This window comes from Lissotriton vulgaris, chromosome 11 (genome assembly GCF_964263255.1).
Source record: "Lissotriton vulgaris chromosome 11, aLisVul1.2, whole genome shotgun sequence".
NCBI lineage: Eukaryota > Metazoa > Chordata > Amphibia > Caudata > Salamandridae > Lissotriton > Lissotriton vulgaris.
This window is the reverse complement of record NC_141699.1, coordinates 1,049,599,441-1,049,626,920: the sequence shown is the minus strand read 5'-3', so window position 1 is coordinate 1,049,626,920 and position 27,480 is coordinate 1,049,599,441.

The following is a 27,480-nucleotide window of genomic DNA, read 5'->3' as shown; positions in this document are numbered from 1 at the left end:
GTTAGTCTTGGAGCCTCTGTCAAAAATTAAAACCACACAATAGATCACAGCAATAATTATGATTCCCTGATCATTAAAACAACGGTCACCATGTTTTGCACCTAATCTGTCCCTAAGTGGATTAATCGGATTTCATTAGGACCTGCTTACTGTCTAATCTGTCCAAATTGGTACCAGAATAACTGGGAGTGTGATTATCCTACCTACTAAGGGAACCTTTTAGAATGTACAAACTTCCACCCGCAGTATGGATGTCTTTCTTATTGAACTGCATAGGAATAGCGGTATTCATGACTGTCATCATTCTGTCAATCAGGACGGAGGAGACAGGTAGGCAAAATGCAATAGACTATAGGAAGTTCAAAAAATTTAATCTTACTAGAATTGTTATTTAAATCTTTTACCTCACACCAATTCTCTTTATTGACTATAGATTAGTTCAGGAATATACCCAAGCTTTAGATGACAAAGATTATTATATATGCACAAAGTTGCCTTCTTCAGCCGCCGAGGATGTAGCCTACCATTATTTTCCACTATCATATGTAGTTACATGTAGTATATTGCTTAATTTGTTTTACAGGCAGAAGCATTTTTAATATTATTTTTCTTATTATATCATGATGCTGTTTAAAGTGCCTCTTCAGAAAACAATGAACCCTCATCCACACGCTAAAGATATGAAAGTAACTTGGTATTTTAAATACAAAAAGAAAATGATCTATCCATAGTTAAAATTAGATAGACGAAAGAAAGGAGAATTATGTGTTTACAAAAGGAGAAATCACTTTAGGAAAAGACACATTGGGATAAGTAATTGTTAACATACATTGGAAGTTCCTGTAGGGCCTGTTCAATTATTAACTGGAGAAGAAGCTGTCATTCCTGAAGTCTATTTTGTGGTCAAGTTGCACATTTCCAATTCTCTGCTGATTGGACGAGTGTTTGTTATTTAGCTCTATTATTCCCTAATTTATATCATGTAAATATCTTAGACGCTCTAACAATGGTTCCTTCTCACAGTTATACATTCAATACCATTGATGGAACACAATTAGTGGCAGACATTTTTGGGGCAATCATTCCCTCAGTAGTCGTTCTGAATGACGAGAAAATGTGAAAGTTCTCTACTATAGTACATATGCTAGCTACTACTGCCTCTAGTGCTTTATTAGCAGTTAAGGCAGAATTAGTAGCCATTTGATCAATGGTTTTGCAAGATCAATTAGCTTTAGATACATTATTGGCAGAGAAAGGCAGAGTCAGTTTGATGCTGAAGGCTCAAAATTGTTGTTCATACATACCCAATGAGATTAAGATGGAAGAAGAATTTGCACAAAACATTTCTGACCTAAAACTTGACTTAGAAACTTTATAAACTATTAGTGTGTTAGGAACCTTAGGCAAAGGAGGTTCTGCTATAATAAACTGGCTTGGAAAAATGGGGAGCGGTATTTTAGGTGGCATATGAAAATCTAAATTGACTGTTGGCATTTTCTTAATATTCTTATATGCTTTCTATAAGGGATTTAGGTGTTATCTTACACGGAAAAAACACAGAAAGGGAAAGGCAAGTGAGATTGGAAATAGAAATGGAAGAAATGAAAGAATCAGACATACAAGAAGCTGAAGGAAGTGTAAACGTCAAAAAAAGCAAGACAGTTGACACGGCAATCAAGGAATGTGCCCCTTAGAAATAAATTAATTTATGATAAAATTGTGATGGCTATTCTAGTCATCAGAGGGGGAGGTTGCTGGAGCGAATCTCCTAATTTTCAAAATAAAAAAGCATTTAAACAGAAAGTGCAAAACTTATGCAGAATAACTCACCAGGCCAAGATCTAGAGGATGAAAATGGCCGGGGAGAGGCAGTACATGTACATGTGTGGTGCACCCCCCTAATTTCTGCGAATTGTCCACGGGACACCAATCCCTCTCAGGGACTGACACGAGGATCAAATCAGAAGGCAGCATAAAACAAGAATGAACACCTCTGCACTCCAGGGTCCCTGGTTGGACCCCCAAGATCCCTAGTTGGGTTGGGTGAAACCTTGGGAGCATCACTAGGTGCACTCCCTGTTTCCTATGTATGTTCCTGGGAAGGGCAGGAGGCCCTAAATGCACCAACCCTCACCCACAGTGACCACAGGTGGGAGAGGGGAGACAGCGAGATTCTCCCCACCTGCTTTGAACAAACCCAGGCATGGGAAAAGGGATTTCGGCTTCGTGCCAGCTGTGTCAGGTTATACTGGGGGGCTCCTGCATAGCTTGCTTTGTGCACAGCTTAGGTGCTCCTAAAAAAGGGGTCAGGGGGCACTTGTGCTGAAATCAGAAAATGAAGTGGCCGGATGCAAAAAGAAAAAATATCTCTGTAGTGGATTGAGGCCATTCATCAAATATGCAATTTGGGGGGGGGGGGAAGAGAGTACCCCAGCATCCTCTGGAATGCACAACAAAAAATAAATCTCCTGCTTCTTTGGTGCCCCAGACAGAGAAGGGTCACTGCCAACTGTTTTATCAAGTGCTGTGAGGACTGCCAGAAGAGAAGCAGCTCCCAGAAGCATACCCCGCAAAGTCTCACCCTAAGTCTCTTTCGGGGTCAAATTAGTGTCTCCATGAGACATTTCCTATCTTTGTAAGCACTCCTGCAGCTTGGGCTTTTGCCCAAAAGCTCTAGGTTGTAGGCACTCCTATGTGTAGTCAATGAAGTGCTTTATTGAAAACCACAATGTTTATAGAGATTTATTACATGACCTCATATCATTTTAAGTTGGTATTAACCTTAGTGATTTTAATGGCGTTGCACTGGTTTAATGTCACATATGTATGCTTTTATTAATATAGTGACACCCTGGCAAAGCCAGTAGGCCGGCCTTTTTGATAATTACACACCATTATATTGTGCCGTATATATGTTTGGGTATTGTAGTTAGAGGGTTCGCGGCTTTCTAGGGGTGTGAACTGTTAAGAAAATGTCACCATAGGCATTTCCTTATGCTGTCATATATATATTTGTAAATTAATGTGTATTATTCAGTAGCATGTGCTAATAAAAGTACTTTTCCTTTTCATAAATAACAGCACTGATTGTACATTGATGTAATGGATGTTGCTTGTTGCGTACTCGTGTATTGGGGTACTAGCCGACACCACCTCTACTGAGTAGGCAGTTGAGTGCTCTGCTTCACTACCCTGAGAGAATCAAGTGCTACTATTGAGTACTTCATTCCTAGTAGACAGAAGGTTACAGACTTATTCAATGTGAAGGACCCCCAACTAACAACTAATTTTCGAAGTACTGGGAGTGTTCCTCAGTAACACCAAAAAGCATTGCCCAATCTTATATGAAAAATATTCATTATTAAAGGATACAGTAGGACTGTCTATAAAACTATCATTGTATGCATAATGAAACAGGATTAGCTAATTATCATCTGGTTAATTGGTTCAGGATGTACGCTTCTGAGTATGTGACTTCAAATTCATGAAAATCTGTCTAAAGGTAATTAGCTGGGCACATCAGGATTAATTGCAGGCCACAACAACTCAAATAATACTTGAAGAGAACTTTCTACCAATCTTTAGATGCACCCTGTGAAGCTTGTGTGACGAGGTATGAGAGGGATAATTTAGACCCTACATTTTGTGTTTAAGCTAACAAGTTATAAAATGTACAAGACAGAACTTTCTCATCTACTATCAATCCTGTAGTTTTGGTACAAAATCACATGGCATGCTCAATGAGTATAAGTTAGATGGGATATAGAGGAACTACATTAGCCGACATTTCAAGCTATAATCACAGAAAAGGACAGGACTGGCATAAAGTTATTATAAGATATTGAAGGCACATTAATCGTATAGCTGACCGCGAAGGACATTAGGTGCAGTGTTATTAGTAAATTTGCAAATATTTGTACAATTACCATGCATCTTCAAAAGTCAATGTTTGCTATTTTATTTTAAAATATTTACAAAAAAACTGTACACTAATGGAAGTACATTTTCGATTTCTTGATACAATCATCCTGCCACCATTACTATTTCCTCAATTGTTATGAACATTCTGGAAATCACTGATTCAAGAGTTTTCAGACCCTGGTCAGGAGGCCACTGTGCAAACATGGGCAACTGAGCCCAAAGTTTGGTGGATAATGTTATTTGCTGCTGGTGTCCTGGGATCTGTCCTACTACGGCTTTCAAACTGAGCCAATTGCAACCCTTCCCACACTTGACTCTCAAGATAGTGAGGGTGAGCAGTCACAGGCTTCTCAACCTACTTCTTGTCTTTTTGTAAATGCATGTTCTTTAACTAAGACAGCAGAAGTCAATATTACACTGCTCAGTGGGATTAGTATACATGGTTGGATTTTACATTCTGATTTCAGTACGGACTACGCCACCTTTTCAGTATTTATTTCACACCTGTAATAGCGTAGTAGCTAAATCCCTATTAACCTGTTCTAAAGACATGAATCAGTCACAGGTGCAAATTATGTCACTGTTACCCCTACTGGTTTTAGATGCCCAGCTCTGTTAGTTCGATAGGTCTTATTCCAGGTTTAGTTGGGGTAGAAAGTTTTAAATCCTAGCACTTGATTCCCTGGAGTGAATCTCATATTGTTGTTCAAGATGCAGACAAAGCATTATGTAACCTTCTCAATGGTCTTGCAAACTAGTTGGTGTGGTCTGCACAGCTGCCTCTCCTCTGAACAAGATTCACTGGACAAATTAAACTTGGTATGTCCTGATGTAGTGACACAGTGTCTTCAACAGTTGTGGTCTTCCTGGCCAAGTCCAGATAGCTCCTACTGCAAGGCAGTGTGGAGATATTTGTCAAGGGGGCTGTCTTGAGCAGTGATAGCCCCCCTGGTTGCTATGCTCTACTTAACAACAATGTGTCTTCTTTCCCTTTGGTGTTATCAGCATTAGCAGCATCTTGTGGTGCACAGCAGCTGCGAGTGGACATGGCAGCACTTGCAATGTTGATGTGTTAGGCTCAGGTCTTAGCAGAGCCGCGCAGAGAGACCAGGAGACCTCCTCAAGCCATGGGTCAGACGTCAATGGAGGGGGGTGAAGCTTGGCCCAGTGTCCCTCCTCTATTGCATGTGGCCACAGGCCATATACTGAAGTGATCCTGAAGGGAATGGCTCAGGTTTTCCCCAACCCTGGGATGTGCGGGAGGTTAGTAGTAGCCCGCATTGGTACCCGTGTAGTGGGATGGGTGAGGGGTCCCATGTCCTGCCTCAGAGCATAGGGATTGGGTGTGGGCAGAGTCCCAGTGTGCCCGATACCCAGTCCCAGGGCCTGAATGGTTCCCCCAGGTGGTGCCAGGGGGAGGGTCCAGTTTGCACCTGGAGGCCTTCCCCTGAGAGAGACCCCTTAGTGTCATTAGAGCTGGGGGGGGGGGGGGGGCTGTCACAAGCAACCCACCAGTTCTGGTGTCTGGCAGCACCACTCCAGGTGATAGGGTGCAGAAGTCCAGAGAAATGGGTGAGGGGGGAGACAATCCCCAGTGGGAGGTCCAATGGGTCAAGGGTTGCCAGCTCTGAGGTCAGAGCCCCCCAGGACTGACCCTGGTGATACCACTTCTGGTCTGGGGTGTCTTCATGCACTGCCAGGTAGACAGGAGGCTGGAGACCTGTGCCAAGCAGACCCTCACACAACATGAGGAATGTGTAGTGATCCAGCGCTCCTAAAGAAAAACTGTCTCACAAACGCTATACAATACCTCAATACTCACCATTATTTATAAAACACTTTTACAGGCCCATAACACCAATGAGACAATTTCAAAAGACAGAAGAGACAGTGGAAACTTCCTGATTATAGCACCTAACCCAAATCACCCCCAGAATTTTTTAGCACGCCCTAGTTAGTTTGCATGGGCGAGGTGTGTGCACACTGGTTAACACCCACTGTCACAGTGATAGTTCATTTAAGAACTCAATAAATTGATACATAAGAGCAAAGATGCACCACACAGTTCCAAAAGTACAATATCAATAATCACAGACATAGATATTTCTTAATTGTGATTTTCTTTTATTCCAAAAAGAAGGTGTACATTCAATACTGATATATACAAACTGCAGTTTATTTAGCATTATCATGATATAAACAATTTTACATTTAAATCAAACCACTATGGTTGATGGATCAACTAATGGAAACTAGACCATGAATAAACAAGACCAGCTTGTCATTTAAAATCTAATTTTATTAGCTTTATTATTTCAAAAGAAGAACATTTTGAGTTTAAAAATCTTTATTTTATAAGGAAATAAGAAAGCAGCATTTTTAATAAGGAAGTGAAAATTTGAACTGATATTTCAAAGTCAATTCAGAAACATGAAGAATTAGCAAAATAACAGTTTCCTTTCCCAGAACCTATTTCCCTGTCTCAATCTGTCTTCACCTAGAAAGGAATAAATCATTATAAATCTGCTGTCCTTACACGCGCCAAAAGTCCATCAGCATAACGGAACCGAAAAGCAAGAGTTTTTTCTCCACTCATGATGTCATAATTTATACCTTTCTCTCTAACTAAACTTTCTACATTTTACATTCTTTGCTCAAATCCAGACTTTTCATTGGCTGTCCAGTGTCACTCCACATGAGCTCATCTTAATTCTCAAACAAGTTCAGGCTTTAATACAAGCCCTATTGTCCTTTACTTCCACGCTCTCCGTTTCCTCGAGATGTTACAATTTTCCTCGAGTCTCAAATCACACTTCCTAGCCTTGGCAGACAACTCATATCTTTGTCCTTGTACTCTTTCCGTGAGCTCGCTCAGCACAGTTAAAGAAATGTTTTTCTTAATTCAATGTCATAAGAATCTTCACTGCTGCGCATGTGCCAAAGTTTACTCCGGACAAGCTTTTCGTCTGCATCTCTCTGTCAGCCATATTTTCTCAGAGCCAACTTTAGGCCTCACTTTGGAAACTATTATTAAACAAACACAAGACATTAATTAATTAAAGAATTGAGACCCATTCTGTTACCCTCCCCCTTTGCTAATTAACATGGTTAATTATGTTACGTTGCTTAAGCTCAAGAATGCAGCATTATATTCACCATCCTTTTGCGAATGTCTGGAACTTCAAAAGCTTTTATCACAGAAGACATAACATAAGCACATAAAATAGGCACATGCTATTAAATTAAACAGCCGCATTTAATACTGACAAAGACAATAGACAAGGTTAGTTTATTAATTTTTCTTTGCGTTTGCAACAAAAAGCATATTAATCCCGCGTGTATTTCATGTGTGCATTTTTAAAACTAAGTTGATTAATAATTTCACCACAAACTTGTTAGTCTGTAAAATGTTTTATAAAGGAGAGGTTAACTTCTCAAGTTTGAACAACATTTTGTTCTTTACCTTGCTCCATCAGTAGTAATCAGGACACGCTGGTATGCTGTAAGCCAAGTAGGTTTATTCAGGTAGATAAATAGGTCATCATTTACAAGTATATAAGTCCTGTAAGGCAGCCTGTAAGCTCATATCAACAGCCCGACCAGGAGCAGCCTGCTAGCTGCTCATCCCCATCCTCAGATGGCCATCACTCATCCAGTCACACAGGCATTCCACTCATGGCCCAGTCACCAACATTCCATACAGAACACAGACGCACAGGGTGAGCAGCTAAGATATGGTATCATAGGAAATGAAATGTAATGCAAGAATACTACAGAATGTGTCACCCTTGGGGGTAGGGTTACTGCCCCGGAGGTACTGGCTTGCCTGGCACAGGTCGAGCCTAAGGGTACCAACGCTGGGTTGGAGGGCCAGGCTCAGGGTGCCCCCACTGAATTGGAGGGAAGTACGATTGCTATTAGTGCCTCTACCGTGTTGGCGTCTGGGGGTACCACTCTGGGTGTGAGGGTGCAGAGTCCCAGGTGGGGGGAAGGGAGAATGAAGTTTCACCCCTGACACCTGTCCAGCCCAAGGGTACAGACCCTGGGCTCAGAGAACAGTTGCAGGATAATACTCTTGAACTGGTGGGAGAATTGTGCAGGACACCTTCCACAGGTACCCTGACAGTTCTGGAGTCTGAGGGTACCTCTCTACAGTGGAGAGTACAGGACCCCAGAAGGGAGGACCGGGTGTGGGAGAGCCCACCCTGTCTCCTGTTCAGCCTCAGAGTACAGACCTTGGGATAGAGGACCAGTGTCATGAGACAACCCCGATGAACCCGTTGGAGGGGAATTGGACAAATGGTGCCAAGCAGCTGGAGCTACCGCCCCCCCCACTCGCCGAAGCCCCAGAGAGCCCTGAGAGGCCTTAGGCCTTGCTGTCATCACTGACAGCTGTCAGTTGGCACTGTGGCTTGCTGTCCTGGTGAACAGCATCGCACCTGGGGGGGAACAGGAATTGCACCCCGGGGATGGAATGGGCCTTGCCACTGTATTAGCCATAGTGGTACTATCTACCCACTGGGATACTTCTGTGAGCAGGGTAAAGTTAGGTGCTGCTCAAATGGTATCCACAGGTCAGAAGAAGGGTTCCCCATCACCTTAGTGGGCCCTGAGAGTATGGACAGAGGGATCCAACTGGGTTTAGAAAGGTGTAGACCTGGAACGTGCCCCTGCTGTTGCAGGCCAAGGACCATGTTCAATCGTCCCAATCAGGGAAGTACATCAAGGTCTGGAGTGTTCACTATCTCTGGCTCCACTTTGCACACGCGAACAGCAGTGCCATGATCTGAACCTGGGGAGAGACATCAGTAATCTCTGGCCTTCTATTAAGTTCTGGATTACCTTAAAACTCTCCCTGATGGGGAAAACAGCACTGATGAAAATGGTAGTGCTACCCCGCTATCTGTATGTGCTCCAGGGCGCAATGTATGAGATTCCACGTCGGGTGGTCCTTGAACTTGATCAGCTTTTGGTGGTGCTTCTCTGGGAAGAGTGGGATTGTCCATACTTAAACTGGCATGGGACAATGGGGGATGGAGATACAAGACCTCTAGCTGTACTATTTAGCAGTCCAGTTGCAGCATGCAGTACATTGGCTAGATGTCGGGGACATTTGGGAAAAGACTCTACTTGATAGTATGTATGGCGACCATAGTCTGGGGCCCTTCTGATGAGAGGGAAAAGAGTGCCTCAGGCCCTGCTGCATGTGACTAGACTGGCATGCCAGCTCAGGAAGAGAGCGGTTCAGGGAGCAAAATGGAGAGTGCCAAATGCCCCTGACCTGGATGGCTAGTTTGAGAGACCCTTTGCGCAGATACCTCGGAATATAGCTGTTGACCGCTGGCGAGATGGTGAATGCACTGCACTGTCTGATCTCTATCCCAGAGCCCAGTTTATCACCATGCACTATGCGTTTGAGGCTCTTGGGCCAGGACCCAAACTTTTTCTCCAGGACATAAAAATTGCTGCCATGGTCAGAGAAATTTGGCCCTTGTTCCCTGAGGTCCATGAACCCATGCAAACAATGATCTCTATGCTATCTATGGCAGGGGAACAGAAACTAAGCATGTATTTGTATTGGGCTCTGCTGGCTGATAAGACAGTGGCGCCACTGAAGGTTGAGGATGCTTGGCAGCAGTTTCGCTATGACCCAATTACAGCTAAGGAATGGACCAGCATACATGGTGGAGTGCGGCAGGTGTCCATCAATGCACACTTTAAACTTATACAGTACAATATTGTACATATTGCTTAAATTTCCCCCAAACAGATGCATAATATATATCTGGTCAGGGTCCCGAGGTGTGTGTGATGTAATAGTGTAATGGCAGACTTTTTTCATGTAGTGTGGCGATGCCCTATTATTACAAAATTCTGAGTAGAGATGTTGCAATAGCTCATCGGGCCACAGGTGAGACGGTCACCCGCATGATTAAACAATGCCTACTGGACCTGCTCCCCTAAAAAGAAAAACAAGAAATTGAGTAGAAAATTCTCAATGCTTGGCCCTAGCAAAGAGATGTATTGCCATCAGATTGCTGAGTCTGCAGCTCTGGGTCCCCTATGCCTGGACCTGAGGTCATGCCCCTGGCACCTTCGGAAGTGCTACCTACTGCTGTGGGAATGAAACTTTCCCCTGCGCCCATCAGTGCTGAGGTGAGGCGAAGCTAGTGCTGCATCCCAAGGGCGACGGAGTGCCCAAAATATCTAGTGCTGTGGCCCGACCACAGTAGGCTGATCTGCAGCTCCTACAGCCCCATATAGAGTACGCACAGTGAGTAAAGGCTGGACTCCTGCACTTCCTGCTGTGGTATGCTGGTTGGATCCCTGCCAGGTGACCACCTGGTTTAACGACTGGACTGCTGGAGGCGGGCCAGCCTAGATTCCTTCTGGGCCCTCACAGCTGGGCCTCTCAGTGTGTTTGAAGGACAGGGGTGCAGCGGCGATGGAAGGGGGTGTGGTGGGTGCGTGCCCAGATCCGGACTGGCCGTAGCGGGCACGGGGCAATCCCCCGGTGCGCAGCAAGGGTGGGGGCTGGAGGGTCCGGTTTTGGTTCTCAGTCCGGCCCTGTGCGTGCCGCCCCGGGTGTCATCACTGAGGGGGTTGACAAAATGTCAAAAATGCGTATTTTTTAAAATAAAATATTTTTTGTGGGCTCACAACACTTTTTTGGGGAAAAAATAATATTATTTACAATGAGTGGTGCGCAGCAAAGAAAAAACAGAAATGCAAAGCTTCAAGTATCTTATTTTTCCTTCTTTTAATAATTTCAATGTGGGGGGGTAACAAGAAATATTCCGCACTGGGTACCACCTGGCCTTGCTACGCCACTGCGGGGGTGTGCTCAAGAGAACTGCTGGTTTGGGCCATATTGTGAAGTGGTGCAGCAAGTGGGATCTGCGTGAGGGGGCCTATGTGGTTGGTGCCACCTACCCCCCTTTTCCTGGACCAGATGGCATGCATTTGGTGAACACTGCACAGGTGGTGAGTGCAGGTGCCTCGGAAAATCGCTGCCCTGGACACTGAACTCCACGAGGCGCCTACCCGGGGTGTGGCATGGTGGGCGTGCAGTTATGCAGGGACATTGTGCATGGATCAGCCTTCTGGGGTGATGCTTCTGTGGTGCCTGCCTGAGACCGCATGAGCTGCAGGGTGCGTTGTGGTGACTGCTGGCCCCCTTCGGAGGCTGCTTGGCTTTGATGCTGCTCACCCTCCTGGACCTGGTGATTCAGTGTCCATTAAATTTGATTAGATCCCTCACGCACTGTGGGCAATGACAGGTCGGTTGGGGGTTACTTGGGTGGGTGGGCATTGAATAATGGCTGGGCAGACACTAGTTGAGTGCAGAGGTGTTTTCCCAGGGTGGGCAATTATGGGTTAGTGCTCTTGTTTGTTCAGCAGATGGTGCATCTTGTTTTTGCTGGCGGAACGGGGTTGGGGTCGGGAACAGATGAGTGGGACTGGGGGCCTGTGTGATGTGAGGTTACCTGAGATGGGTGCACCTGTACGCTTTCTCACATGGATTGTGAGGGGATTTAACTAATATGATAAACGTTACAGAGCTCACACTCATCTTCAACGGGTTGGGGTGCATATTGTGATGCTTCAAGAGACACATTTATTAGATGCTGAAGCCCAAAGTCTGTAGAAAAAATGGAGAAGGCAGCTTTGCTCCTCCACATACTCCTCCTATGCCATGAAGGTGTCCATGTGGGTGCCCCCCGGGGTCTTGTTTCAGCTGCGGGCCAGGTCGGGATGTGGTAGGGTGCTATGTGCCTATAAGTAACAAGGACCCCCTAAAAATTGGATCAAGCTCCTGGGTCAGGGTAAATAGACCATTAAAAATCTCTAGGTTGCGTGCCTGGGTGTGTTATTTTTAATGGTAGGGTGCTATGTGCTCCTTCATGGCATTCTGGATAGGCAGGAGATATGCCTTCTCAACATACATACCCCCAACATTGATGATGGTGGGTTCTTTGGGGACTTGGAGGCTGAGCTCTTGCCAAATGTTGAAATTCCCATTATTTGGGCAGGGGCTTTTAAATGCAACCTGGACAGCCATCTGGAATGACCCCCCCCAAACTGGGTACCAAGCTCATCATGGTGGCAAGTTTGTGGGAGACCATGGCCAGACTACAGTTTGGTGACTTATAATGGGAACTTCACCCCACGACCAGGGATTTCTCTTGTTACACTCGCTCACAAGGCTCATACTCTGATGGATCGCTTTTGTCCATATGAATAATGGTGCCTTAAATGTCCAGAGGGTGGGCTATTAGGTGTACTTTTTGTTGGATCATGCCCCCCCTGTTGCTGGAGTGTGGGGTACTGGGGCATTTGTGACCTGAGTTGCTTGGAGACCCACTGAATACAAAGTAAACATGCTAAGGGCGCTGCAGTCATTTTTTAAACCAAGTGGAACACTGCTTGGTTGCGTGGTGCGGAGTGGGGGGCTCTGAAGGTGGTCATCAAGGGTGATAGCCTTAGTAAGACCTATGGCACCAAAAAGTGGCTAAAGCAAGAACTGAAGGAGGGGTAGGAGCTCCTTACCTGACTGCAGCGGCGTGGGTGGGAGAGGCGGAAGGGGATGTGGACTGATGGAGGTGCACAGACGGGTCGTGGCACCTGAGATAGATTGGACTGGTATTTTTGGAAACATTGCAGGCAACAGGTCCAAAGAGAGTGAGACCAGTCGGGCGTTTGCTGGCCTGACTGCTCAAAAGCAAAAGACCCCCTCTGTTGAATCTGTCCTTCCACAGGCCAGATGGCGGGATGGCTGTAGGACAGATAGTGATTAATCTGTTTCTGCGGAACCACCTGGCAGCGGTGTATGCGTCCACGGCACACACTGGTGCACATGAGTTGGGGAAGTTCTTCAATAGGATCCCCAGACTGATGGCGTCCCAAGCTGAGGAACTTGACAAATATATACTACTGGAGGAGCTGCAGAAAACCCTCTGGGGCATGAGTCGCTGGAAATATCCATGGTCCGATGGTGTCCCGGTTGAACATTTCCAGCATACCCCACTTCCCTACTCCCTGGCTGTGGGAAATCCTTTGCATGGTGCATACCAACGGTGAATTACCACTCCACATGCAGGAAGCCCTAATAATCATGCTTTTAAAGTCTAGCAAGGACCCTGCTGACCCGGGTTCAAACCAACTGCTGTCTGTGCTCAACTTAGACATTAAATTCATTGCAAAACTCCTTGTGCTGCGTTTGGGCTGAATGGTCACCCATCTGGTCCAAGGAGACTAGTATGACTTTATGCCAGGAAGAGGTACCCATATAAATCTGCGGAGACTCTCCCATGTAATACATGGACACCGGGCAACAGAGGTATGGGCAGTGTAAATCATCTTGGATATTGAAAAGGCATTTGATACCATGTCCTGGGAATCCCTTTGGGAAGTGTTGCACCGGATGGGCCTGGTCCCGAATTTCTTTCATGTGTATGCCTTTTGTATATGGCACCTAGTGTGAGATTGCACACTGGGCAGGTGGTTTCTGACATGTTCCGTATTGAAGGGGTTACAAGACAGGTCCCACTGCTGTCACCACTTCTTTTTGCACTCGCCATGGAGCCATTAGCGATATATCTGAGGTCAGAACTTAAGGACTGGTTTGTGAGAGTGGGTGCCGTGACGCATGTTGTGTCAATGTATGCTGATGACACACTGGAGTACGTGACTAACCCGGCGTGTTCGGTGCCTCACTTCCTGCGGCTTATGGCTGATTTCAGGAGTGCCTCAGGCCTCCATGTTAATCGCTATCAGACGGTGCTCTTCCCCCTGTCATCCTTAGCTTGGATTGATGCATCTGGCCTTCCTACGGTGGTCCTGCCTTGGGAGACTCAGCAGTTCCGCTACTGAGGGGTGCAATTAACACATGACCAACAATATGTATTGAATATGGGCAGGGTGGTGGAGACCTCACAGCCTCTATCTAGTTCTGGAATACGCTACCGCTGTCGGTTATGGGCAGAGGGGCTCTGAGCAAGATGATCCTGTTGCCTCAATGCCATTATGTAATGCAGAATTCGCCCTGCATGCTGCAGCCGTCATTGTTTCGGCAACTTGATGGGTTGTTGGTGACCCTGGTGTGGATGGAAAAAAGTAGCAGGGTCTGCCTCACGGTCTTAAATCTGAACCTTGCTGAGGGTGGGCCTTGGCCTACCGGCCCTTCAGTTGTACTATTTGGCAGTCATGCTCCAATATGCTGCTCTGTGGTGCGAGGAAGGTCCAAATTGGGAAAAGATGCTATTGGAATGTGCGGTCGCAGCTGTCACGCAGGTTCTAAGATGAGCACCCTACGCTAAGCTTCTCCCAATCTGGTGGCTGCGCCCATTCGTGCCCATACGGGGCTCTTTGGAAGTCTAGGGTGATGGAGGGGGGCTGTCAGAGTGCATGGGATCTGTTTATGAACGCCACCTTCATATCCCTGGAGGAGGTTGTGATTCACTTTGGGATAGGTCTGAGCAGAGGTTCAACTAGAGCCACATTGTGGGGGTGGGGGGGGCTAGCAATAGGCAGAGTGGAGATGCAGGGGCTCTAAGACAGAGGTGAAAACCCAACACAGCCTCCTTAACAAACAAATCATCTTTTAAAGACCTGTGAAGTACTCAGGTGTGGCTGTGTGTGTGCCCGGTAAGCTGTCGCAGGCTGCCACACACAACGGCTTGGCTGAAGCCGTTTGAGCCCAATGGGCGTTGCACGCCTGGGTCGGAGGACATTTCTGCGATACACCAGTGTGTTCTGTACAGCCCAGGTGGTCTGGAGGTCCTTCTCGGATGAGGCTGGTGAGTCGCATGTTGTGCGGGTAATGGTGGAGCCCAGCTTCGCCTGGGGTATCATCTTCTGGTTATACGCTGCCCTCAAGAAGGATAGGCAGAAGAATGTATAGTCTACACATGAAAATTGGAATGGGGAATTGGAGTGGGGAATGGGGGCGAGCTCGGGCACAGGTGCAGGAGGTGGCTAGCAATGGCAGGTTTAAGTTGATGCAATTTTACTACCTGCACAGAGCATATTCGACACCGCAGCACCTGCATAGGGTTTATCCAATGCACTCTGAAGGGTGCTCCCGGTGCGGAGTGTCCCAGCTGCATTTGGACATGTTACGTGAAACCATTGGGTAGTACAGCCCTTTTGGAAAGAGATATTGAGGGAGGTGCGAAGAGTGACGGCAGTGAAGACGGAGTTAACAATACGACACTGCATGTTGGGTCTGTGCCTCTCCCTAACAAAGGTAACAAGATGCAGTACAGATTTGCCCAGCTGTGACTGGTGCTAGCCAGAATGCGTATCGCCATCCACTGGGCTAACATAACCCCTTCAATGAGAAATGAACAAAATGGCGGTCTGATTTGTTGGTAGTGGCAGAAGAGTGCTGACTCCGGAAGGTTTGTTTGGAAGATAACGCGGATCTGGAGCTCCGGATGGCTATGGTGGGTCATCTGGGAGAGGATGATTTAGCGGTAGTCATTAGTTCTTCCTCGAGTTCGCCCGGAGACTTGACCATGGCTACCCGCGCATTGGCTGAGGATTCAGCTAAACTATAGTGGACCGGGAGGGACCCCCTTCCCATGATGTGGACCAGATGTTTCTGGAGCTTTGAGGATGTGTCTGGCATTGTTGTTATGGCCAGCTGTGGAGCTGTGACGAGCCCCACTCCCCACCTTTGTGATTTCTGTCACAAGTGATGGTTGACGTGGGTACACCAGTTTGTGTGAGAATGTGATTGTCTCTGCCTCCCCCTCCCCCACGGGGGATTATGGATCAGTCCTTCTGGTTGCTCCCTGTGGGGGGTGATGCTGCACTACACTGCTGCAGAATTGTTTCACTGGTTATTTGTTTTGTTTCTGGAAGTCAATGTACTAGCTATGTTCTTATTTTTTTTTAGCTATTTGTATTGCATCACATTCAATGCTTAAAATGCGAATAAACAGATTTAAAAATAAATAAATCTGATACAAGAGGATAAAGAAAGGAGTCACTGGACCACACTGGTTAGACTGGATGGTGGAGCAGGGGGGTAAGCGGGTGGGGCTTAGGTCATTTTTGATTTCTCCATTTTTTACAGTTGAAGAGATTTATGATGTTTAAAGTCGAGTCTGTACTTGGCCATTGCTTTTAATTCGACTTGACATGATGCTTGCCAGACATTTTTTTAACCTCTTCCATGCTTGTGACGGAACCGCTCCGTCACAAGCCACGGGTGAGCTGTGCTTGTGACGGAACGGTTCCGTCACGGCCCGCTCGCCACGCCTGTGCGGCGCTGATTATGCGCCTGCGCTGACGCTTTAATGGGCGGGCGGGTTCGTGACGGAACCGTTCCGTCACAAGCACAGCTCACCCGCGAGCCATGACGGAGCGGTTCCGTCACTAGTATGGAGTCGCCGCGCGGCCGCCCCACCCCCTTAGCGTTGCAGCGGAATAGCCGCCGCAGCGAAGGGGTTAAATATTGTTCCTGTATTCACATGACTACAGTTCCGATTGAAACAATGTCCATGGTTTGCTTTTCCTTGTATTCTAAGAAATGGTGATAAAAATAGCTAAAAAAAAAAGATGTCAATGAAAAAAAAAATGAGATCAACATAATCAGCCATTCCATTCCTTTTCTTTCTGGCCAGAGCATTTAATGATAAGTACTCACATTTATGAACAATTAACAGTGATCTTAGATTGATTTTTTTTTATATGGATGCTACTGCAGGCGTTTACATGCACATACCTACTAAGATTTGCAAAGGTAATGTGACGTCAACTTAATATGTAGCAAAACGCTCTGCACATCAGCTTTTAGCAAGATGTGGACATTTTTGTTTACAGAAAATTAACTGACATCAGGAATATCATATTATGTTCTTTCATATTAATTTCGAGTACATTGCTTTCTGGGAATTGTAAATTAAGTGGGCTATATTTCTAGGTAGCAGTATTTCTGTAGAAGTGAATGCTCAAGTGGAATATGGTGTCCCTGATAAAATGGATATTTTTGGTAACCCTAGCAGAGAGCATTTATTTTCTTCAAGTGGTGATAGATACGTCAGTGCAAGCAACAGAATGGATTGTAATGTGAATAACATCTCAGAAACTCCACCATACACCCTCAGTTTGCTAAACAAAAACTAAATCAAATATCTGGGTGCTAACAATAGTTCTGAGAATTTATAAAGGCCATTATGGCCCAATGTAACTGAGCATGTGCTCATGACCCATCATCCATAAATAGACATCTCATATTAGTGAATATGGTGCTGGGAAGGACTGGTGGTAGGGTGGACAGAAGAAAGAAAATATTGGTAAAAAAAAACTCCCTAAGATCATACAGGGACACCAAGACAAAATAGATGCAATGGGGAAGCTCTACAAAAGGAAAGTTAAATCTCAGAAAGAACAGGCACTCAAGAGGTAACCTGGCAGTCACAATAACTAACACCCAGGACATGCAAGACACGCATATAAAAACATTTTTGTGAAGTGCACAACAAGTTCCAATAATAGTTTAGTCCATCCAATCAGTACGAATCCAAAATTGTTCTTTAATCTTCAAATGAGTAAGGTAAAAACAGCCAATACGTTTCATCCAACTTCTGTGGACTTCATCAGGGCATATTGATTAGTCGTTATTATCTTCTGCAGGTGTCTTGAATATCAGTTCAGTGCTGTGGACAATCATCCGTTACTTTTTCCATGTGCCTAGTCCCTCTTGGATCCAGGGAAGGCTCAATATATTTCTATTATGGAAATCACACAACGGTGCCTTTAGTGAGCTCCTGTTGCAGCAACGGTGGTCGGCATTTCTCATACAAAGAAACGCCGACCGGCGTTGCTGCAAAAGGAGCTCACTTGCTGAAGAAAATAATGACCAATCAATATGTCTGATGAAATCCACAAAAGTTGGACGAAACGCATTGGCTGTTTTTACCTTGTACTGATTGGATGGACTAAGTTATTATTGGAACTTTTGGTGCACTACACAATTGTGATTGAATCGGTTTTTGGTCCTTGTGATCGCTCTCTGGAAACAGCGGGAGGAGTGGGTGTGCACACTATTCAGTAACACAATTTGAATTCTGGGCTAACTGTGGGGAATTATTGGGGGAGGTCCGTTTTGCTTCCTAGGCTTGCTGTTTTGTTTTCATTCCATATACCTTTGTAATGTTTTAAAAGAAACAAATAGACAGTACTCCCCGTTGGATGAGAAAAACCACCTGGGTTGCCAACTGAGAACATGAGTCCTGGTGATCACACAGGAACATGCAAGGCTGGAGCAGACCTCCTGCTTGTGGTAAAGGAGATAATTCTCCCAATAGACAATGTCATCTTCAGAGGAATCACCTGCTACCTGGGCCTCAGCATGCCTCCTCAAGCCCCCTAGAGTGGGGTACTCCTCCTTGTAGAATTCCTCCCTGCGAGGCCTACCCTCAACTTGCCATCCAACAAGCTCAGGCAGCTCTCCCAGGGCGGCAATGTACTTTCCGTTAGGCGCATGAGCATCCTCCTCGGGTGCCCCATCAACCTGGACCACAGGAACTTCAGTGGCTGGTTTTCTCCACCCTTTGCCTCTACTCTTCTTTGCAGCGGCCTCATCCATTCTTCCAGGCTTCCTCGACTTCCCTCCTAGGAAGCTGCAGACCGTGTGGTCATGCAGACCCAAATTTAGCAATAGGTATGACTTTCATGAGGGGCATACCTGGTTTGACCCTCTACTTCTAGTGTAAGATGTTTGTCCCTTTCCACTGAAGGCATATTTTGCCGCAAGCCATCCCCCCACCAAAGTGCTCCTCTTGAAACTTGTGTACTCTCAGGCTCCCCTTATAAGCTGAAAAACATTTATCTATGTCATCTCAAGCAGAGGATCTGTGGCAGCTCCCTCTCTCAGATGGGTACCATAGCCTGGAACCAACTGCCTGTGGAGTTATGTGCTCTGAGCGACCCTAAGGTGGTCAGGAAGAGACTGAAGACCCTACTTTCTATCTAGCTTTCTCCTTCTCGTCTAATGATTTGCTGGGCATGCACTGGGACACTCTCTGGAGTAGGTGTGCGTGATACAAGTACTGTCTAACATAACATAACATCTTCCACCTCATAATTGGCCACCAGATCTTTAGGGATGGCGATCTTTTTGTCTCCTTCGGGCACTGTGTGCATGCAGCGACCATTGTTTATGAATTCTTACTGAGGTCGATTAGAAAGCAAATTAAATCTACATAACCAGCCATTCCATATTTTTTTTTCTGGCTAGTGCCTTTAATGAAAAGTACTCAAATTCCTGAACAATCAACAGTGATCTTAGATTGATTTTTTTATATGGGCGCTGCTGCACGCGTTGACATGCACACGTCTACTAACAGTTGCAAAGGTAATGTGTGATGTCAACTTAAAATTTAGCAAAACTCTATGCACATCAGCTTCTAGCAAGATGCGGCAATTTCAGTTTAAAGACTTACAGCCCGATTCAGTAAGCTAAATTGCGCTCGCAAAGGGCCAGATTCTGAGAATCTGGCCCTTTGTGAGTGCGATTTTTGCATTTGGGATTCATCATCCCAAATGCAAAAATCGCTATTAGCGAAATCGCATATTTGTGAGGAATTGGATTTATGGAATCTCTATTAGAGATTCATTAAATGCAATTCATTAACCAACTGGAAATTGCGAATTCGCAATATTTGGTCGCTATTTACCACGAAGTCTGACTTCGTGGTAAATAGCGAAAAAAAAGTAAAAAGCACTTTAGTGCATTTTTTTCTGTTGCATTTTACACACACACATGTCCTTTGGACATGTGTGTGCGCAACACCGGTTAAAATTTGCATTTCAGGGGTGCTACAGGGTGGCCTTTGGACACCCCTGGCACCCTTGAAATTGTTATCTTATTTCCGAATAGCTAATTGCTAATCGCAAATAAGGAATACTCCCTATTTATTCCTATGGGCCTTTAGGCCCATAGGAATGAATGGGGAGTTATTCCTTATTTGCGATTAGCAATTTGCTAATCGCAAATAAGGAATGTGTAGGAATCGCAATTTATTTTGCGATTCCTACATGTATCCCGTTTTGCGAGTCTGTAATAGCGATTCCTTATGATTCGCTATTATAGACTCGCAAAACGGGTTTTTGATGAATCTACCTGAATTAGCTGACATTATAAATAGTATACTTAATTCCATGATATTCATTTTCGATACAATACTTTCTGGGAATTGTAGTGCTGGTTCATTTCAAGTAAGTTAAGTGGCCTACATTTCTAGGTAGCAGTTTTTCTGTAGCAGGGAATACTCAAGTGGAATAGTGTATCCCTGATAACATGGACATCTTTGGTAACCTTAGCAGAGATGAATTTACTTTCTTCAAGTGGTGATGGATATGTCAGTGCAAGCAACAACATTCAAGTTCTAAGCTAGTTTGAAGCATATACACTCCTCACTAACAAACATTGTTAAAAGGAAAAAGAAAGGCAGGTAAAATATTTATCAGTTTTTAGGCTAGTTAACTGAATGTGTTCTTCAGCTAATAGATCATTTTAAAATTGCCAAAGACATATGACAACAGCATGCCTGGTGCAATGTTGAGTCGGGATAATGGACTGCAATCCATAACACTCAGAGGGCTTGTGAGGGCAAATAACAGGTACGCCTGCTTCATGTTATTTGTCAGAAACAATGTTAGCATTTTAAATTGGAGAGAAGGATGATCTGACTTTTCTTAACTTAATTTGGACCTTTTCTAGGTAATATTATTATATGTTTATATAATGCTGGAAGTACTTAGACTCTGCAAAAATGTGGGGAATGCATTTTGAAAACAAAAGCTGTGCAACTTCAGGTCAAAACAGAAGAGTGGCCCATGTTTGTCAATAAAGGCTCTCATAATCCTTCTGTTGTTATGCATGTTGGACTTCACTACATATATATAAATACCTGTGTCTTGGGTGAACCCGGGAGAAACAGGATAGTGGATATATATATATATATATATATATATATATATATATATATATATATATATATATATATATATATATATATCACTGATAAAACCATTGGTTGTAGACCATATATAGTTAGGAATTAGCATTTACAAAACCTTAATTTACTCGCACAAAACCATAGAAATTCGCATATATAGTTAGTTGCAATAACTATATATCGCGCACCCGCAATCCACTGTTGATGATGTCACATATTACATCATTCATGGCATGGTCAGTGACATCACTGATGACATCACTGATGACATCTCAAATGACATCACTGATGACATCTCAAATGACATCACTGATGACACCACTGATGACAACATCCAGTGACTGTATGTTTCTGTAAAGTTAAAATATGTCTTACATATTGAAGAATGAGTGGATGTATAAGTGTTTGGATGAAGGATTTAGTAGGTGCATGACTGACTGTATGAGAGAATGATTAAATGTGTCTCACTGAGTGCATGGGTTAGTGACTAAACTGTCTTAATTTGTGCATCATTATTTCTGTAGTTCTGTAAACTGCTGCATGTGTTGATCAGTAGCTATAGGAGTAACTATATGGGTTATTGATTGGTTGCCCAAATATTTGTATGGGAGAGTGAATGTGTGTGTGGGGGTGGCTGGGAGGTGTGTGACTCTGTGCATAGATGTGTAAGCAGTTGATTCACTAGATGTATGGGTTCAAAAGTGCATGTGGAAACAGCTGTATGGGCGGTTGACTGTCTGCATGAGTGTATTGGTGAGTGATTGGATTTCTCAGTGCTACATGTCAAAGTAAGTACATATGTAAAACACAGTACATGTAAGAGTTGACATTTATAAATAACTGTGCATAAGAGCCAGTGAATGTGTGAGTGCTGTATGGATCATTGTGAACTTGTATCAGTGATTGTATAAGAGAGTAAATATGTGTTAGTATATGTTTGATTAAGTAAGGTGTGTATAACTGTATAGTTGAGGAAATGGAGGTGTGATTAATTCTTTGCATGACTGACTAGGTGTGTGAGTAACTCCATGGATGAGTGACAGTCTGTGAGTGTCTGTTTACACTGATTGTATCTAAGGTTATATTAGAGTCTGAAGAGGTTCATCGTATTATCACATGAATGATGTCATCAGTGATGTGATCAGTAATGTCAAATGAGATGTTATCAGTGATTTCATCAGTGATGTCATTTCAGATGTCATCAGTGATATCATCAGTGATGTCATTTGAGATGTCATCAGTGATGTCATTTGATATGTCATCAGTGATGTCATCAGTGATGTCACTGACCATGTCATGAATGATGTAATATGTGACATCATCAGCAGTGGATTGCGGGTGCGCGATATATAGTTATTGCAACTAACTATATTTGCGAATTTCTATGGTTTTGTGCGAGTAAATTAAGGTTTTGTAAATGCTAATTCCTAACTATATATCGTCTATAACCAATGGTTTTTTCAGTGAATTTTCAAGGTTTTGTAAATGCAAATTCCTAACTATATATGGTCTATAACCTATGGTTTTTTTCAGTGAATTTCATTGGTTTTTTAAAAGCTAATATCTATAGCTGTAAAATATATTCTTTATTACGTGACGTATCACGTAGCCACGTGAGACGCCTCATGACACGTCGCATAAACGTGACGTATCGTCTCTGCAGCGCAAACAAAACCCGTAACGTAAGCGCGCCAGAGCACGCTTACAGATATATATATATTTTTTTTAACCTTAATTAGACAAAATCCACACGTGCACATATCTTGAGGCCTTGCAAAGGCACATCAAACAAACAGTCCCTACAATTTTGCCAAGTTTGGTGGAAATCTATTCCTTTAGATTTTATTTTACTGTTTCTCTTGGTTTTCCCCTTGTTACGCTTACCGGAACGCTACCCGGTACGCAAACCGGACGCCCCAAAAACACAAGATGTCGGACTCCCGTTACGCTGCCGGTTAGCTGCCCGGTTGGCGTACCGGGAAGCGCCTCTACTGCGAAAAATCGCAATTTTTATTTTTTTTTTGCCCGCGGGGCACTTATATATCCCCCTCATCAATCCTAGGGGGTCAGGAGGGGTCTACCTTGCCCCCTTTCCTTCATTTCCCCCTTCGTTTTTCACCACCTCTTGTCTCTCAATCCTACCGAGAGACAAGATGGCGGCCGCTCCGGACTGTTTACAATGTTGACAGCCAATCAGCTTCTCCTCAGACTCCCGTTACGCTGCCGGATAGCTGCCCGGTTAGCTGCCCGGTTCACGTACCGATTTCCACCTCTATGACAAAAAATCGCAATTTTTTTTTTTTTTGGCCCCGCGGGGCACTTCAATATCCCCCTCATCAATCCTAGGGGGTCAGAAGGGGTCTACCTTGCCCCCTTTCCTTCATTTCCCCCTTCGTTTTGGCCTCTTCTTGTCTCTCGATCCTACCGAGAGACAAGATGGCGGCCGCTCCGGACTGTTTAGAATGTTGACAGACACCGGAGAGCCAATCAGCTTCGTTTCGCAAAGCTCCGTTACACGAAAAGTACGCGAACTGGTGCGCTATCCGGTACGCTGTCACAGATATATCTGTTTTTTTAAACGTTAATTTCTCAAAATCCACTAGAGCACATATATTGAGACCCAGCAAAGGCACATCGGGTTAACAGTCCCTACAATTTTGCCAAGTTTCGTGCAAATCCATTCAGCCATTCGAGCTAAAAGTGAGGCCAAACGCCCTATGGAAAAATGAATGGGAAAAATGCGTTTTGGGACCCCCTTTTTTCTCGGCTCCCCCTTGACGGAACCCCCCCAAATTTTTAGGGGCTGCTCAGAAACAAAATGTGCCATTTTCCTGAAAATTTCAGCCGATTCCGTCCACAAACGCCAAAGTTATTAGACATAGAATTTTCAAAAGTTCCATAGAGAAAAAATCCTAACTATATATACCTACTGGATATCGCCAGTAGGTAATATATATATATAAATTTGTTCAGTTTTAAAATTATTATCACTGTATATATAAGCACAAACACTACCCCGTGAGCAGTTTCAGCCTGTAATGCAGCATTCTTAGCAGAATCACCAGATACACACATCTGAGATATTAGACGGGGTAATATTGCACATTTTATGTATATAAAGTATCTAAAATGGTGTATTTGCAAGTAATACGAGTGGGAATATTATCTGTACAATTCATGTGATACAATATATACCGTAGTATGAAGGGTAGTATCGCAAAGCGCAAAACATTGACACACGCTATTACGCCTGTCCACTTGGAGACGATTCAAAGAGTAATGAGCGCAATGGTTTGAAAAGACAATTGATACAATGTATACCGCAGTATGAATGTCAGTATCGCAAAGCGTTCTACATTTACACACGCTATTACACCTATCCACTAGGAGACGACGAGAATAGAAATAGGCGGCATGTTTGAAACTGACATTTATGCTGACAGAATCTGTTAATAATTAAAGGTCAGACCAACACAATAACGGAGCGCTACTGCGAGGGTGCACCAAGATGAAAATGGGTTCACTAACACAGAGAGTCCCGCCTGGTCCCCAGGGCAAACCCGCACACAAAAAGCCTTAGCGCACTAATGCATTAAAATATCCGGAAGCACCGGAGAACATTTGTAACCAAGACCCGCACGCACTCGGCAACTAGGAGACAGACTTTCAAATATGCACAGCGAACGCTCACAAAATAATCATTAATAATCTGCCCCAACGCGATCAACAATATCTATCACCACGCATGATACATTGTAACACTCACCGGCGCTGAGGGAAATGAAATATTTTAGCGCGCGAAGGTCTGTCAGCCACACAACAGCGTGTTAAACGCGAAGTGAGAGTGAGGGAATCACTGGGCTCAAGGTGCCGGAGGGTTTCTATAGGAACATGACAACGCAAGAGGGAGGGTGACGTAATTTTAGATTGTGAAAGTGAAAATAACTTTTCTATGTCAATTGAACCAAGGCGTCGCCCTACGTTGCCAAGGGGACCATGTTGAAAAAATGTGAAAAAATGTAAAAACAAGCTAAAATGTGCATGAAAACAGGAGTGAAACACGCATGATGTAATGCAATGACAAAGGGGTATAAATGTAACCACAGTCTGTGTAGATGTTGTGAACAAGGCGGGTGCTTACCACCGAAACGCGTCAAGCAGCCTAATGAGTGAATAAAACTTATTTGGGATCATCTATTTCACGGAGTCAGTGCCTTACTTGCCTGCTGAAGTTTGGAGTGTTCCTGATATATATATATATATATATATATCCCCCAACAAAAGTTCGTCCTGAGGCAAGAACCACGCCGACTGCAGGATGATTTGAAAAATCATGTATTTAACGGAAACCAGCAAAGCCCAGTCCAGTGTAAAGTCATTACAATCCTTACACGTTTCAGAGAATCATTTGCTCCTTCATCAGAGGAAAAGCTGGCAAAAACCAAGACGCTGCTTGTCAGGCCTTTAACCGCATGCACTAATTAGCCCTGTGAGCTCACAGGTGAATATTCCAAACGGCATGCTGGTGCCTGTAGTCCAATTCAAAAGCGCAGTATTCCCCAAGTGGGTTTGGTTTGTATCAGCTACAATTTGGTAAATTAAAACACCCCAGTGCACCACTCGACTGGGATGCTGGTTGTTCAGTTCCTGCCCCGGTTTGCCCGTGAGGACTCGAACTCCTGTCCAGTCCTGTCCAGTGCACTATATATATATATATATATATATATTCCTGAACTCCGTCACTCGTCCACATTGGAATATATATATATATATATATATATATATATATATATATATATATATATATATATATATATATATATATATATATATATATATATATATATATATATATATATATATATATATATATATATATATATATATATGCACAAATGAGGCTCTCTCACCAAAACAGCGCAGCAGCCGCCACAGCAATGAAGGGAAAGAAAGCCACGCCACTCCAACGCTCGTAATGGGCTAAAACGATTTAATAAGCGCTCAAGGCCACCAGATCTTACGCGTTTCGGGCGTCCGCCCTTGTTCACAGATCGTTAGTCAGTAAGTTCACAATGGCTTAAGTACAAAAAGTTTTTCCCGGGCATTTTTTCACAACCACGTGATAAATTGACATAAAAGACACACTACATAGCTTAGGCTAAAGCAGTCTTTCCTCTAAATCAGTGCCATGATAGATATATACATCAATAAAATAACAGCGTAAATACGTTATTGAAATCACAATCAAAATACAATTCATCTTATAATTAAAAGAATAAATATATTGTAGTCTATAAAAATATATATACATTTTTATAAAAAACATGTAATTTGAGACACTGTGCAAATATCGCAATTGTATAATGTTGACAGCTGGTCATTGATACATAAATGGCATACTGTGTACAAAAAGAAATTAATGTAAACTCATTAAAATCTAATGCCAATATGTGACCTCAGTGCAGTCTCAAATTTGTCGGATAATAAGTTTATCCGATGTAATATCAGCATAAATGCTCAATGTATTGATTGTGATTGATTACACATAACATGGTCACTATATTTAAATCGTGCAATACGAAAGAGTTTGATGACTGCCTATAATCATGCCCCCTTAGTCTGTGTCTAAATAAAAATGATGGAAAGGTTTGGAAATGAGTGTGCCCCCCAAAAAAGGGAATATAGTAAAGGGAAAATTAATTTTTATTAAAAATTTTTTTTGGGTGTCTTTTTTAATGTGTTGATGTACGAATGTGGATAGGAGTAAAAGCTCCTTATCGCTATTCGACATGTAAACCATGATCAATAGAAATGATTCAGTGAATGTGGTTCTAAACGAAAACTTTGAAAGAAACAAGAAAGATAGGTACTGGCAGACTAGCTAAAAATAAGTATAAACTGGCCAACAAAAGGACATTATAGGAACACATGAAGGTCTTCCGTAGTGTTAAGACCATTTGGGAAACGACTGTCCAGTTCAAGAATGAACTGAGATTCCAATCTCCTTAGCATGAGGTCCCTATCTCCCCCCCTGATGGGCTTGGGTACAGAGGCTATGACAAAGTATGTTAAACAGTCAAGATTATTCTGGTGGATGGCTTTAAAATGACGGGCCACAGGATATGTGCTGTCGTTGTTCACGATGGCTCGAAGATGTTGTAGAATTCTGACATGCACCTGTTTACCGGTACTGCCTACATATCTGAGGCCACAGGTGCATGTCAGAACGTAAACTGCAAAATCAGTTTTGCAGTTGTGTTTCCCCTTGATTTCCACAGGGTCAGGTTTGAAGGGTGTGGAGTATTTGGTGGTGTTTACCCCAAATTTACATGCTCTACAACTGGAACAACGGGTGAAGCCAGGCCTAGCCATCCAATTGTCTTGTTTAGTCAGTTCTGGAAAATCACGACTGAGTTGGGTCCTCATGCTTAATCCTTTCCTGTAAGTGATATTAGGTCTATCCGCTATTCTGGGGGCCAGTACCAAATCAGTTTTTAAGGCTGGCCATCTTTGGTTAATGATAGACCGTATTTTGCGTTCCTGTCTATTGAAAGTCAGAATCAGTCTGGGTGAACTACTATTTGAT